The sequence below is a fragment of the Lynx canadensis genome, chromosome D1, assembly GCF_007474595.2.
Source record: "Lynx canadensis isolate LIC74 chromosome D1, mLynCan4.pri.v2, whole genome shotgun sequence".
NCBI lineage: Eukaryota > Metazoa > Chordata > Mammalia > Carnivora > Felidae > Lynx > Lynx canadensis.
In genome coordinates this window covers 63302634-63318574 of record NC_044312.2, presented here as the reverse complement: position 1 = coordinate 63318574, position 15941 = coordinate 63302634, and positions in this window count along the sequence as shown.

Here is a 15941-nt window from a genome sequence, read left to right as displayed (position 1 = left end):
ACCTCCAAAACTGTAAAAAGGTCATTTTCAAAATAAAAGTATGACTCTCCTGCACATATGCATATTAAAGATTCTTTTGTTTTAATGTTTTATTTTTGAGAGAGAGAGAGACAGACAGAGTGCAAGCTAGGGAGGGGCGGAGAGAGAGGGAGACACAGAGTCTGAGGCAGGCTCCAGGCTCTGAGCTGTCAGCACAGAGCCTGATGCAGGCTTGAACTCAGGAACCAATCATGACCTGAGCTGAAGTCGGATGCCTAACTGATTGAGCCACCCAGGTGCCCCTTAATGGTTTTCTTTAACTCATTAATGAGGAAGCAGATGAGACGTTATAACCAGTTTAAAGGGGAATCCCTTTAAATCCCTTGTGTGTGTAGAGGGGGTGGGGAGTGGTGTCAGTGTCAGGTGTTTTGCCTTGCTATTACCTACAGCTCTGAACTGTAAATAGCTCCAATAGAATTAGAATCAGGTAGTGGGAAGGATAGTATTATTGAAGCTCCAAGTTTTTCCTGTATACGGTTATCATTAAGATTGAGATGCTGATGCCACTCCATATGCTAGGAAAGATATGGTCCTACTGGACCGGCCTATACTTCAGCCACTCCCAGGCACCACCTCATTACTCCAGAATTATGTTTACCTCCCTCCTCCAAGCCCAGCTAGCCCCATGGCTTTCATCTAACCAGGCAGGCACTCCTACCTCGCACGCACATTTTCACCAGCCTGGACACTCACATGGGAAAACAACAACAACAACCTTTCTCCCATGTTTCACCTTTCTCCCATACTTCTGAATCCTGATGCGAATAGCTGAAAATTAAAATATGTATTTTTAAACTTGAATTTGTTTAAAAATCCCAACTTCAGCTCCAGCGTAAAACGAAAATACCCATAAATCTAAAAGTATTTGCCTTAAACGGCTTTCAACAAGAAAAATAGAAGGATTCTCTTATTTCTCTGAAGCCCAATCAGAGTCATGGTAAATTGTCCAATCTCATTCCTAAGTGGTTAAAAACAAGAAAAACGGAATCCTCCTCCAAAATACTGTAATAAACTGTTAATAAGGACAGAAAGACAAAAAGGAAGGCAACTTGTCACTCATATGTTTAAAATAATGCTCGAAAAAGGTAGAGATGCTTCCTTCTCCTCCGGGGGCTTTAAAATGAAATCCTGAGGGTGCATAGCTAGAGCTAGAAAGCACATGTTAAAATGAGAGATGTCTTGGATGCAGCCGGGTGCAGCCGAGGCCCAGGGAAAAGGTGAAAATAGTGACAGTTCCCCTTAGTTCAAGGCAGTTTGTAAGACCACCTACAAGACCAGCAAAGCAGCTAGTTGGTGACAGTCTTGTGACCCTGAGATTAACACCGACTCCTCAACCCCTCAAGGTCTGAGGTTTGAGGAATTTGAAAAGAGACTTTGGGAAAAAGTTGAACCACTGTGGCCTTCCCTCCCCACTGCCTCCCTGGGAGGCTGAGCCTTTCCTCATCTCAAGTCTCCGGAGAAAGGGCTTTCAAAGATTAGTTGGAAAACAGTGTTCCTTAGAATTGAGAGGGCCGGGGCGCCTGGGTGGCGCAGTCGGTTAGGCGTCCGACTTCAGCCAGGTCACGATCTCGCGGTCCGGGAGTTCGAGCCCCGCGTCAGGCTCTGGGCTGACGGCTCGGAGCCTGGAGCCTGTTTCCGATTCTGTGTCTCCCTCTCTCTCTGCCCCTCCCCCGTTCATGCTCTGTCTCTCTCTGTCCCAAAAATAAATAAACGTTGAAAAAAAAAAAAAAATTTAAAAAAAAAAAAAAAAAAAAAAAAAAAAATTGAGAGGGCCAAAGCGACTGGTATGTGACCCATGCCAGAGAAAATTAAAAGCAAAAGGCCGTGGCTAGAGTCCATGATGAGGAGTGTGTACACCACTAAACGCAGAACAGAAAAGAGCTTGCACCCCGTGGGTCGCCTGGGGGAAGGGAGAATATAAGCATGAGGGTTTTTTCAAGGAGCCCCTGCCCAGGTGGGCTTCCCACCAGAGGCTGCTATGCAACAGGGGCTGGAATCAAATGCAGAAGCCAGCAGAGCAAGTGGCGAGCAGAAGGCGGTGTTGTCATCCAGTGTTGTCCCTGGAACTTAAGTTCTGAGTAAGAGGAGTCTGTATTGAACACCCACCGAGGTCCTGGAACACCACCACCAAGCGCTTCAGTTCCCCTAAAGGCCCTTCTTCCTCTTATTCTTTCCTCCTTTTACCTCCACCCCAAGTCCTGTAGGACCCACACCCTAGAGGGAATAGAGGAGCAGCAGTAGAAGCATGAGGTGGGAAAGCAAACAAGCCAGCTGTACCACTCTGCTCCTCTGGCCCCTACTTCCCTCTCCCTCATGCCAGGTTTCCAGCCTGAATCAGCCTGGCTGGGGAAGTAGAGGAAGGGGAAATATTTGCCTCAAATGAAGTTCAGAGTTTTAACTATTACATGGGACTGGACATTTCAGTGACTGAAATGAGACTATTTTATGACTAAAAGTGACTTTTTTTTCTAAGGGTGTCTGGAAAAACTACAGGGACCTACCTGAGAAACCAGCTTCTGAGCAGAGAGAGCAGAAATGAAAGTGAAGCTGTTTTATGATCACGCCCTATCAAGGCTACCTCCTCCTCCTCCTCCTCCTCCTCCTCCTCCTCCTCCTCCTCTCTCCTTCTCCTTCTCCTTCTCCTTCTCCTTCTCCTTCCTCCTCCTCCTCCTCCTCCTCCTCCTCCTCCTCCTCCTCCTCCTCCTCCTCCTCCTCCTCCCCTCCTCCTCTTCTTCTTCTTCTTCTTCTTCTTCTTCTTCTTCTTCTTCTTCTTCTTTTTAACATAATGGCTATACAAGTTTGCTCCAAAGAGGACAGACAGCCTCTTTCCCAACCTCTAATAAGCCAACCACTATTGCCCTAAAAAGGTTCTGTAGGACTTCAGAAATTTCCATCCAAGCATATCCAAGCTGGAAAAACACCCTGCAGGCTTTAAGAAACTTGTCAACCACAAAGGACACAGGAGCCAAGCAGGAAAAGAATAGCATGGTTTCACATCTCTTTGGGGGTCTTCTTATTTTGAATATTCCATGAGATTCCTCAGACAGGAAGTTCTAGAGCTAGCTTTACCAGAGGAGGAAAAAACCCAACAACAATGCTGGCTCATCCAACTGGTCAAAACCATGGAGAAATCAAACCATACCGAAGATGCAACAAATTCTAAAAAGTCACTCACAAGGCAGTTCCTTGTATTTTCTGAGACTTATATCCTAGGAGGCATGCCAAGGAACCTTTGGGTGAATTCCAGAAACACTGCACCTTGGGAGTGGCAGGCAGACACCAGCTACAGCTAGAGCCCCTGTCAGTCTCTCTGCTGAGAGCAGTAATGTCCTCAAACCAATCTCTGATACAAGTTATAGGTTGAGGAAAAAATTAGCTTCAAGGACCATGTGCGTACACAATTTCAGTGTAAGCTATGCTATTTATTTCTAACCACAGTGAATGGGTGAATTTACTAATGCAATAGGCGCATTACCATCATTTTTCCCTCCATAATATCTCCAAGTATCTTAAAACATATGTGATGAAGAGGGGCTTACGGAGTTACAGGTGCCGATGATTTCAACATTCCTTCAAAATCTACCGTTTACCTGTATATGATAACCTATCATACTGGGATGGGTGATTTTTTAAATCACTAGGGTACCTGTAAAGAGCAGATGTGAGGCTGTTTACATGGAATCCCTGCAGGACTACCATAGCAGAGACTGCATGGGCTCAAGCAGCCAAGGAATTCCTGTACAATAACCAGCATATGCAAAAAAGGGGGAAATTCAGCTCCTTGGGCTAAAAATGAACTTGGATCTGAATAACTAGAGAGGAAGAATTCAAAAATTGAATCCTGTGTTTCAGTATTTCTCAAACTTGAGTGTGTAGAGTAATTACCTGGGGGTTTTGTTAACATGCAGGTTCTGATTTAGAAGGTCTGGGGATGGGCCTGAGAGTCTTCATTTCTAACAACTTTCCAGGGGATGCTGACTCTTACTGAAGGGAATAAGTTGAAGACAGACAAGAGGGAAAAATGGAATGACATAGAGGATCGGAAGGCCAATACTCACCCCTGGTCATGCTTGAAGGCCACTTCCGGGGGAGTACTTTTAGATTCTTTAGCAGCTAAATCTTCTTGGAGGAGGCTGTTGCAGAATCCCCGCAGAACAGTACCACCCCATTTATCTTGGATCTGTGTGGCGTGGAGTCAGGAGTAGGGTGTCCCCTACATTTGGAGGAAAATGTCATGGCTCCTGGCTAGTGAAACCCTAGCAGCAGTGACAGCAGTGTTCTAGGAGAGTGGAGTACTCCAAGGCGTGCAATGGATGAATGGCAAACGCCACACAGGAATTCGTGGATTGCATGCATGAGACATCACTGGTGAGTCCCAGACATGAATTTCTTATGGCGGGGGAAAGGGGGAGTGGTTTAATGGGCATAAGAGGTAGAGAAATATGTGACCTCTCAAGAACCACACGTGTGCTCTGTAAGAGCCAGCACTCAGAGGGCATCGTGGCAAGCTGCTTCAGCCAGGGAAGCAGAAACCTCCTGCAGAGAAGGGAACACAAAAGCATCACCCCATCAAGGAAGAAGGCACTTGCCTGTTTGCTTTTCCTTCTTCCCCAACACTAGAGGGAAGCACTTTAAGATGTGGGAGTACCTGAGACTCAGACTGTGCCCCTTTCTCTCCTCCTCTCTACTCTGATAATATATATATTTAAAATGTTCAACATGTTTTTCTGTGATTTTACAATTCTGGAATCCACTTTTTTTTTGCATTTTCTTATCAATTTATAAGACCTCTTTAGGTATATTAATAAAAGGAGAACTTTCTTGTGGAAAAAAGCCCGATGGCTTGAATCTTAGAGGTGATTCGTTATTAGCAACAGTAATAATGGCAGCTAACTTTTATCAACCACTATTTTCTAGATTCTGTTAGATGTTTTACTGTTAGATGCTCTTATAAATCCTCCTCACAACCCTGTGAGGTAGGAACTGTCCTCTCAATTTGACAGGAAAAGGAAACTGAGATTTAAGCAGTGTAGACCACTTGTCCAGTGTGTCCTAGTTGGTAAATACTGACATCAGGATTCGAACCCAGGCACAAGCTCTGGAAAAGGAGGCAGGAAAGGCATTAGGGTCTTGAGAATTCAGAGGATCTTGGAGAAGCTTAGAGTCCCTTTCCCTGTCTCTTTAAAATAAATATGGTGAGAGATTGCCCTGGGCTAGGTACTGAGCAGAGAATGGGGAGGGAAGCAGACACAGCCACAGAGCTTACTGTGTGACCAAAGAGAGCCACAAACACAAATAAGAATGTCATCTTAAGTATTTGTGTGAGCTATGAAGAAAAATTCAAAGGGCATCTACAGAGGAGTGGAGGACATTTAGACCAAGTAAGTAGGAAAGGCTTCTCTGAGTGAGAAGTATATAAACAGAGACCTGACAAATGAATAAGTTAGTCAAATAAAGTAGGGAAAAACATTCTGGGCAGAGGAAATTGCTGTTGACAAAAAGTATTCCAGGACTTTTGAACACATGAAAGGTGCAGGGTAGGTGGGGAGGGACTGGAGTAGGCAGGGACGTATTTAAAATCCCAGGAGGGGATCACAGGGTCTCTACTCACTACTGGAGTAGATTAGTGAGTTTCGGCATTTGGGGGCTTAAGTTTCGGGATTTGCCAGTCAGTTATGGGGTCAGAAAGCCCTCTCTCAAGGTGTGAGGATCAGGGTCCTGAGGCAGAGGTCCTCATCTTGGGTTTTCTCTGACTCAGAGGCTCCTAGTCTCATGGTAGGGTTTTCAGGTTTCTGCTCCCTCTGCCCACCCATCCTCTCAACCCTAACCTTGTAAGATCTTCTGCACTATGTTTTCAAATTGTTCGTTCATTTCCACCTGGCCCTTTTTCACCTTCCTGTCCAGGCATTTCCCCTGTACTTAGGAAAGGAACAGCTCAGTTTTCTTGCTTTCACTAGAACCAACTTGGGCATTTTATACCTTTATTCCTTTGCTTAAAACTATTTTTCTTTCCTAGAATTCCATTTCCTATTTATAATTCACCTGAAAAAATTCTGGAAGTCTAGACAGTAGTCTAGTTTAGAGTGTACTTCCTTTACAAAGCTTTCCCAGGTCCCCTACCATCAGAACTCCTATTTTGTTTGCTGTCGGCCATCCAATGGTAGCCTAGCCTCTTGCCTTAAAATATTTTATGCACATCTATGTCTCTAAGTTAGTGAGCCTGTCCAGACATGAGCCATGTTACATCCATACCTTCACAGGTCCAGCCTCTTATTTGTACTTTATTCTCCCCTTTCCTACAGCAGGAAATATTTGTTCACTCAGATTAATCAGTAGCTTGGCCAGTTATTTAATCCTCACCTCCTAGCTATAGTCCTACTATTCTATGAAGGTGAGAATCACCCGGGTGCTTGTTAAAAAGTCAGATTCCCGGTTCTACCCTAAACCTAAGGAGTCCTGCTGTTCAGAGGAACAGACCCCAAAACTGTATTACTAACAACTGCCTCAGGGAACGCTTATCATGACAGAGTTTGGGAAAATTCTACTGAGTATTATTTAGGTAGGGGAATTATCAGGCACATCCTAAGGTAAATGTTTGTTCACTCACCTTCCCCCCCCCCCCCGCCCATAGCTGAACAGATGTTATTGCAATAAGAGTTGTTTTTCTGAAGCCTCCAGCCCTTCAAAAGGGAAGGAAGGAAATATGTTTTAGATATAGAAGTATTTCAAGATAGATGTTTGGAACTGGAGACCTAGAGAATAAATTTGCATAGAATAGACCAGAAACACAAATTTGGGAGAGAGCCTGTGCAGAACTGAAGCACCTAATTACACCAGGAATATAATTCTCATAATCATCCTTATAAAGTAGGTTTTATTATCTACATTTTGAAGATCAGGAGACTGAGTTTCAAAGCAGTCAAGTGACATAAGTCACAGAGCTAGTAAAGCATAAGAGCTCCCAAGTAATGTGTGATTGTTTATTCATTTAACAAATATATAATAGGTGTCTCCCATGTACTAAGCATGTTTCTTAAACATAATTTATCCTTTTCTCTAGCAGCTTTTAAGCTTTTCTTTTTTTCTTTGGTATTCTAGTTTGATTATGATGACTCTAGGTGTTGATTCCCTTTGTATTTGTTGGGATTCAGTGGGTTTTTTTTAATCTGTGGCATTGTTGCTAGAGGCTGCCCTAAGTTCTCTGCCATGTGTCTACTAACAAGACCAAGTAACTAACAAGACTGACACTTCTATAACATAACAGTCATGGGAATGACATTCTATCACTTTGCCATACTCTCTTGGTAAGATTAAAGTCGGAAGTCCCTTCCCTTACACTTGGGAGTGGGGTAGGAGATACCTTAGAGCTTGCTCACCACAGTCTATTATTAGACTCCCTACTTGGCCAGTCTGTGCCTCTGATTTTCGTACCCTGGGACTCATGACGATGTCAAAGTGGTCTAATTTGGGGAATATGAGAGTGCCTTCAGGGCAAAAGTGGCTCCCATGCCTTCTTACCCATTTCTTAAGTCTTCCCTTCACTTTTTGGCATGACAATTCCTTATTGTTTTGTCATCTCTTCATTGATCTTCAAAAAATACTTCTTATATTTTGTTCAGTTTTCCTGTTTCAGGTTGTTTTTAGCTATAGGGTCGATCCAAATAACGTAGCCCACCATTATTGGGAAAAAGAAGTCCTGATTTAGTGTTTACAAGATCCACACTCAGACTCCTGTTTGAGGAAGGCCTGTAAGGATGCAAGCATGGAAGCAGAAAGATTAAGTAGTTAGTTACTTTAATAATCCAGGTGAGAAATGATAGTGACTTGGTATAAGGTAGCAACAGTACAGAAACCTTGGACAGAAGGGGTAACAAACATTTAAAAACATGTATGGGGTTTATGTCATTTTCTCTCAAGTGTAACAGTTAAGACTAGAATTATATAGAAGCTCATTAGGACTCTGGATTCTACCAGGTGATGGTATATTCCAGCATTTTTTTTTTTACCCTTCAGTTCATTATGCTCCATTGCAACCCTACCTACCATCAGACAATCAGTTAAAACTCTATGTAGTCAAGCTATAAATTTTTAGAGGACAATCCCTGAGCTAGTGAATAGAAAACTTCCATGTACTCCATTGACAATGTAAAAGATTTTCCATTTTTCTATAGATAACAGTGGGGAAGTGCATCTCCAGCCTCAGAGGTGGATGCCCCCCAGAGTCCTCCTGAGATAAGTCTCTTAAAACAGTCTGCAGCTTTGAATTGGGTTTGTGGTTTAAATATCCTCTCAGACACCCTTCTTTGTCTAGGTTTGAGAGGTTGGTGTGTTCTTAATAAGGTTCTTTAGATCACTGACACTCTTGTGTTGCACTCTAGTGGTCTTTATGTTTCCTTCTGTTCACCCGACATCATCTTCATTTAGATGGTTTCAGCCAGGTTGGCCTGGGTTTTCTTGTTTCACCACCTCTGCTGTTCTGCAGTATTCAGCTGGGGCTTTGACAGGGACATTCCTATCTCTTCCAGGAGCCCACCCTAGCTCAGATTTAATACTCTAGACTCCAAGCTGTCTTCCCCCCAACTGTAGTTTGATCCCAGCTGTATTCCCTGACTTCATTTTATGCCACTTTCTGCCCTAGTTATTGTGCTCCAGCCTTTTGGGGCCCCTGTTTCCTCAACTCACCAAGGTCATTCCTGCCCTATAGACTCCATCCTCTATTCCATCCGCCTGGAAAGCTTTCTCTAGACCTTCCTGTAGCTGGCTCCTACCCACCATCCCAAAGTCCTTGAATCCTCTCTAGTGTTCATCATCAAAAGATCAAAGGAACACCTAAGTTATACAGATCCTGCGTACCAATCAGAAGAAAGGTCAAGCACATTGTAGAACAATAGGGAGGGCAGGCAAGCCAGTTTAAGACACAGATAGAAGGCTGTAGCACTGCCTCACCCCTGAAGACAAAGGAATGACCGTTTCGCTTGTGCATATTTGACACCACTAACCAGTGAGTCCTTTATAGTTCTGCTATGGTCGGAATGTTTGTGTCCACCCAAAATTCATATGCTGAAATTAACCCCCCAAAGTGATGGTATTAGGAAGTGGGGTCTTTGGGGGTTATTAGGTCCTTCGGGCAGAGCCCTCATGAATAGGATTAGTACCCTTAGAACAGAAGCCAAAAGGAAGCTCCCTTGCCGTTTCCACCATGTGGTGTTATAGAAACAGATAGCCATCGAGGAAGCACTCTCTCACCAGACATGGAACCTGCTAGCACCTTGGTCTTGGACTTCCCAGCCTCCAGAACTGTAAGAAATTTCTGTTGTTCATAAGCCACCCAGTCTATGGCATTCTATTATGGCAGCCCAGAGTAAGCCTCCCAATTTCTAAATTGATGCCTGATAGAGGGGTCTCAGAGACGCTATAGAGGGACCTGGAGACCTCAGGCCCAGGGTAGGGGTATCTGCCTCCTGGGCTTTATCAATGAGAAGGTAATGATTTTTTTGAGTCTGGAGACTTTATTTTGTGGGCTCATCAAGTCATCACTTCTGTGTTACCTTTTGTCGCAGAGTCGCCTCCTGCTATAATTATCTTTATTTCAGACTGCCCGATACCGGCTTCACTAAAATCTCAACCAACCTATTGTTTCTACTCAGTCATTTACTTGATCTATGACTCTGGGCAAATCATTTCACCTGAGTTTAACTTGTTTGCCTGTAAAAAGAGGGCAAGGCAACCATCTCATGACCTTACCAAGGCTGTCGCAGGGACTGGATTAGAAGATGGGAAAGCACTTTGAAAGGGTTAATTACACATTATGTGATTGGGAGGTAGGATTATTACAGTTATCTGCACTTTGCCAGCTCAAAACAATTACAACCTAACCCTGTAATAGTTACAGCAGTGTCTTCCAAGTCCTGCTGAGTGAGGTCTGCCAGTCATCAAAACATATTAGAATTAAGGCTTACCCAGGCATCTACTTCTGGACTCCACAGGAACACTTGTTTTCCTGTCCCCGGTGATCGACCCTCCCTGCTGGAGTGAGCACAGAGGCTCTCCTCCAAAATCCTCTTTTACCCCCTCAGGAGAACTTCCCATTCTCTGGCTTTCCTCTGCTCCAGGCCCATCGATCCGCCTTTCCTATGGATCACCCAATCAAACCGCCCCTCCTTCCTCTCCGTTTCCCCTCCTCGGCTTCCCGTTCCTACAGAGCCTCCCTTGCGCTCACCCTCCTCCCCTCTCTGCCGCTTCCCTGTCTCCGGAAGCCTATTTCAGCCAGCGACCGCTCCGTGCTTCAGCTTCTCTCCCTCTCATTTCAACCGTTCCCGGCTTCAGCCGTTTCCCGCGCGCGGTTCGGGTTCTCCCCACCGGGCGTTGGAAGTTGAAAGCTCTCGCGCGCCGGTGGGCACGAGCCCAGGGGGCGGGGCGAGGTGAGGGCGGGGCGACCGCAGCCGAAAAAGGCGCGGATGCTTTATCCCTGGGGCTGCCCTAGGAAAGGTGACCGTACCAGCGGGAACCCGAAGATGTATGGCAGAGCCTGGCACCGAACCACCTCCCCTGAGGACGCCTCGTAACTCTGCGGCTCCTCCTGAACTGGCTTGGGGCGGTCTCTCCTTCAGGCCTTGCCCTTGCGAGGACTTACCAGAGACCAGGCCAGCGGGACCCAGTACCCATCCATGCGAGACGTCTGGATGAAATAACTTATTTTATAATTGCTTTACTAACTGGTAAATTATAACTGTTACAATTAAAGTTAATATTTGAGGAAAACACTATGCTGATAATGAAATTGTACCAGCACCAGCAGTGTTTGCTTCTTTGGAGACCAAAATTTACCTCCAGAAGCTGACCATCCAAGTTGGACACTTCCATAGAAAAGAGGCCTAGGGTACCTCCCAATAAAGATTACACTTTGAATATAGGCATACAATTTTGCTCCCCTTTTAAACCCCACCAAAACCACAGTAAACGGATTTTTTCAACTAATGCATTATTTGCAATATGAGTGAAACTGAGAGGAAGCTAGGAAATAGGATTTTCTCATCCTCCTAGGCCAAGATGTAGAATGCATCCCCATATCCTATGCTCTGTTACCCTCTGGTGCCATGCTGAGCATTGCCCTGATCCCCGAACTGACTTTAAAAGGATTTTTATTTTAGTTATTTATTTTTTTTCAAGGGATTTTTAAAGTCATAAATCCTCAGAGATGGTGAGAAAAAGAGAGATGACAACATTTTGGGAACTAAAAAATAGATGGGCAGGTGTCTAATGATTTAATAGAGCCTATAACTGTACAGGGTAAGCCAAGAACTCCACAACTAAATGATAGATCCCTCAAAAGGCTTAGGATTTGATGTTCAAGGTATCTCTGGAAATGGGGTAGAGGGAAAATAAAAGAAGATTGATTGAAAGCTGTTGAGAAGAAGGTACTGCTCTTCTTACTAGGCAGAAGCAGGAGATCTGTCTGGAGAAGATAAAACTGAAGGTCTTTCAGGCATAGTTGAAGCCAGGGAGACCACAAATACTGGACACTTAAGTACACATGAGCACATTAAAGGCCTGGTAGCCACCCCACTCCACCCTGCAGTCTTCCTCCACTGGCTCCCCAGGTGATGGGACCCAGGACTTTATTTTCTGTTCAGAAAATAGGAAAAGTTTTCTCTAGGTGATCTGACCAGCCTAAGAGGAAAGACTTAAAGATCCCAGCATCTGGAGTTCTCCAACAGCCCAACCAGGTCATTCTACAATAAAGCTCCAAGTTGACAAGCTCCATCCACTGCTCAAAACTGCCCATCAGCTGTTAGTCCTCCACTTTTAAATTAAATCCTGTCATACTGTGAATAGGACTGACATGTATAGCCAACAAAATTCCAAAATTGACAGCCACTGTGCAAAGCTGAACTTTGAACTTCATAGAACACCACCTTCAAAATATTGGTTAAAAAAAAAATCCCAACCTATAATTATATACCTGGTCAAATTATGAAACCACTGTGAGGCTAGAATTAGGGATATATAGACAAGTTTTCAAAAATTTACCTTCCATGCATCCTTTCTCAAGAAGCAATTAGACTATGTTATGGCTGGGACTAAGGTAAAGTAAGTGAGGTGCCTTAGGTGCAAAATTTAAAGAGGTACCAGAAAATTTAGCAATTAAGATAAGGAATTTTTAAATGTCATATTGAGGAAAATACAAATTAATGCAAAAAAATCCATGATGAAAAAAAAAATCAGAAGGTGAAATAAAGATAGGACCCAACAGGGCTGGGATTATGGTGCAGGGAGTGGGGCTAAGTAATGCAAGTGCAGGTGTGGGTCCTGCCTTTATTAAACGTTTTGATATTATGTTGGTTATACAAGTTAACCCTACTTTATGTGGGACAGGAGTACATAAGGACATGAATACAAGGAGGTGAGCATCATTGTAGATCACTTTGGAGGCTAGTCATCAAGATAACAAAAGTTATGTGACAATTTTATTGGGTAGAAAGGGGAGTATAGGAGTATGTGTTTCTGGTGGGCTGGTGGTAGACATGAGAATTAACCCCTCATCTTCCATGGTGGATAGTCAATAGATAATACTACCAAACAGAAGAACCGAGAAATAATGTTAGCATGTTATGAAAAGATATGGGGATGGGGCGCCTGGGTGGCTCAGTCGGTTAAGTGTCCGACTCTTGATTTTGGTTCAGGTCATGATCTCATGGTCATGGGATCGAGCCCTGCATGGAGCTCCGTGCTGGGCCTAGAGCCTGCTTAAGATTCTCTCTCTCTGCTCCTACCCTGCTTGCATGCTTATTCACACTCCTGCTCTCTTTCTCTCAAAAAAAAAAAAAAAAAGATACAGGGATAAATACTAAAAAAAAATGATAAAAGATTTGAAAGTGATTCCTTCTGGGGAAGGAATATGGGAGAGGAGCAAGACAGGGGGCTGGGGACTGCTATTTGCCTTAATTTTGTAGAACTAGTTGACTCTCTATGTTTTGTACCCACATGACTACTAAACAATTATAAGTAAATGTTTGACATTTCAAATGAAAGTCTCTGAGGTACTCATCATGGGGAAGGCAGAAGTTTGTTGGACTTTATTATATGATGTTATGACTAAGCATTATTTTTACTTTGGGTTACATATGGAGGTGGGTGCTAGAATGGTTTTAATATTGGGGCTTCCAACAATCTTCCTGGGCTTGTTTTCCAGGGGAGATAGCTTCTCCATCTCTTGTGACCCTCACAACTACATAACAAGGCATGAACTATCCCCGGATGAGGGATACTGTCAGATGAGGGAAACTGAGGTTCAGAAAGGGAAAGTAACCAGTCAGAACTAATGGTTACATAGTAAGTGGCATTGAGGTAGACTGGGTACCAGATCCTTCCAGTAAGACCAGTTTTCATACCAGGAAACTGCCATTAGCTCCCTATACTGTAGCTTCCTGTTGGTATCCTCTGGCCAGATCCCCACTATTGCTGTCTAGTTCTGGTTTGACCTGTACCAGCATTCCAAGTTTGTGTGTGTGGCATGTCCCTGACATGTGTGCAGGGTCCTCCACCTCTCTGACTGCAGGAACTAAACATTCCAGGCTTAAAGCCAGACTTCTCTGCTTCAACGACCCCATCGCTTTTGCTCTTGCCTTTTCGGGGCTGAACTACAGAGCCACACATGTAGGTGGCCTGGGGGCTGCTTCAAATGGCCTGAAGAGCTGTTCATTACTTCAGGGCTGACTAATACTGCTGCATTTGGAAGCATTGGGGAGTTATTTCTGGTTTGAGGAAAGGGATTCCCCCGCCCCCAAACTGAGTTCCACCTGGAAGGCCCTGCCCATCTCCAGGTGAGGGCTTTGCATCTGCCTCTCCCTGCCCACAGGATCATGTATCTGATTGGGAATGTCTTATGTTTCTGGCTTTCTCATGTTGCTTACAACTTATGTGTTTCACCCTGGGAAATTGGACAGCCTTATCACTCAAACCAGCCTCATTGTTCAAATGTATACTTCTCAAGATCCCTTCCATGTCTTATCTCTTATTACTTATATGCCTAGGTGGGTTCTGGGACTCAAAAGTGTTTGATTAAGACAAAGTAGTACTTCACTGGGCCTAATCAGTAAGCTATTTTCTTCCCTCAAAATGTGGCTACATGGCTGGGTTAGATTCTGTTTCCAGAAGACTCACCCTACCAAGGGGGAGGTGCTGATCTTTGTGCATGATGAAGAAGAATCTGCTGACCGAGTGTCTCCTTAGGTTTGGGGATACTGAATAAGGCTCAGAGAATAAGAAACAGCTAAAGGAACATTGCTAGAATCTGCAATGAAGGCCACCATTTCCAGGAGGTCCCCCCTCTAGGCATTATATCCCAGCAACAAAGATTTGATCCCAGCTGGCTCCTGCTTGCTTCCCCAACCTTTATGCTTGCTTTCCTCTCCTCTCACTTGTCCTCTGCCAGAAATAACTCCAAGGAATGAAGTCTGTCCACAAAACATCCTTGCTTCTCACTAGTGAGACCTGACTAACCAGAGTGTACGGTCATCCAAGACCCTGGCTTGAGTTGTCTATAGGAGGGGCCAGCTTTTGGCCTAGGCTCCTTCTTGTGCATGTTCACTTTGATGCTTCCCCTTCTCTGATTTGACCTCATATCTGAGACTTAGCTAGGAAACCTTCCTTCTTAGAAGGTTTGAGGGGGTGAGATTTTCAGGACAGTTGTCCCCATCTTGTTTGGGGAAGTGAATCTTCAGGGGCTTTCCTCCGGGGATGGTGATGCTAGAAGTGGGGCTCACCAAGGGATGCAGGTCTGCAGAATAATAGACTTACCTGTTTTTCTACTTTGAGCCCTGAGAAGAATCCTGCCTGAGTGGTTCCAAATCACTCCCAACTTTCCAGCCCTGAATGACTGAGATCAGAATCAGGATGCATAGTGAAAAGAGCATGGGCTTTGGGGTCAGGCACATATGGATTCAAATTCTGACTTCATTACATTCTAATACCATCTCTTAGCAGGCCCCAAGCTTCCTATTGGACCCAGAGTTCTGCTCCCTTCAGTTAGGGGTGGTCTCTGTCTGCAGAGGACCTTGTTTCCTACTGTTATTCCTACATGCTGGTCTTAAAGCAATCTTGAGTCTAACCCTTGTTATGCTATGTGCCTGATACAATGATAAGAACTTTTGAGCATTGCTTTATGTAATTCTCAAAATGGCAGTGTGAATTACGATTCGGACACCGATTACAATGTGTTTTTTTCCCCCCACACCACCAAGCAATGTTCTGACACCAGCTGGATGACCTACAATTTAACTCAATCCTGACATTATGTACCTAGAGATAGCATCAGATCCCACAGATTAAGGGCTAAGTCATACAAGACTGCCCCTGACTTTAGATGCCAGTTGGAAGTCCTCGTAGTTACCTGTGCTTCTCACTAACTGGCTATAGATTGGAGGTTCCAAAACCCCTTCCTTGATTTGATTAATTTGCTAGAGCATTCACAGAACTCAAGAGAGACATTTTACTTACTAAATCACCAGTTTATTATTAAAAAATGTAACTCAGAAACAGCCAGATGGAAGAGATGCACAGGGCAAGTTGTGGGCAAAGGACACGGAGCCTCCATGCCTTCTCCAAGTGGGACTTCTCCCCAGTCTCCACATGTTCACCAACATAGAAGCTCTCTGAGCCCCGTCCTTTTGGGTTTTGTGGAGGCCTCATTGGGTAGGCAATTGTGATTAAATCTCAGACCATTGGTGCTTGAACTGAATTTCCAGCCCTCCTCTCCTCCTTGGAGGTCAGGGGCAGGGCTGAAAGGTCTAACCCTAATCATGTGATTGGTTCTTCTGGCAACCATACCTTTTTTTTTTTTTTTTTTTGACAGCCCACAGAAATGAGTCTATTTATTCATAGAAGGTGGACATTAAACTAAA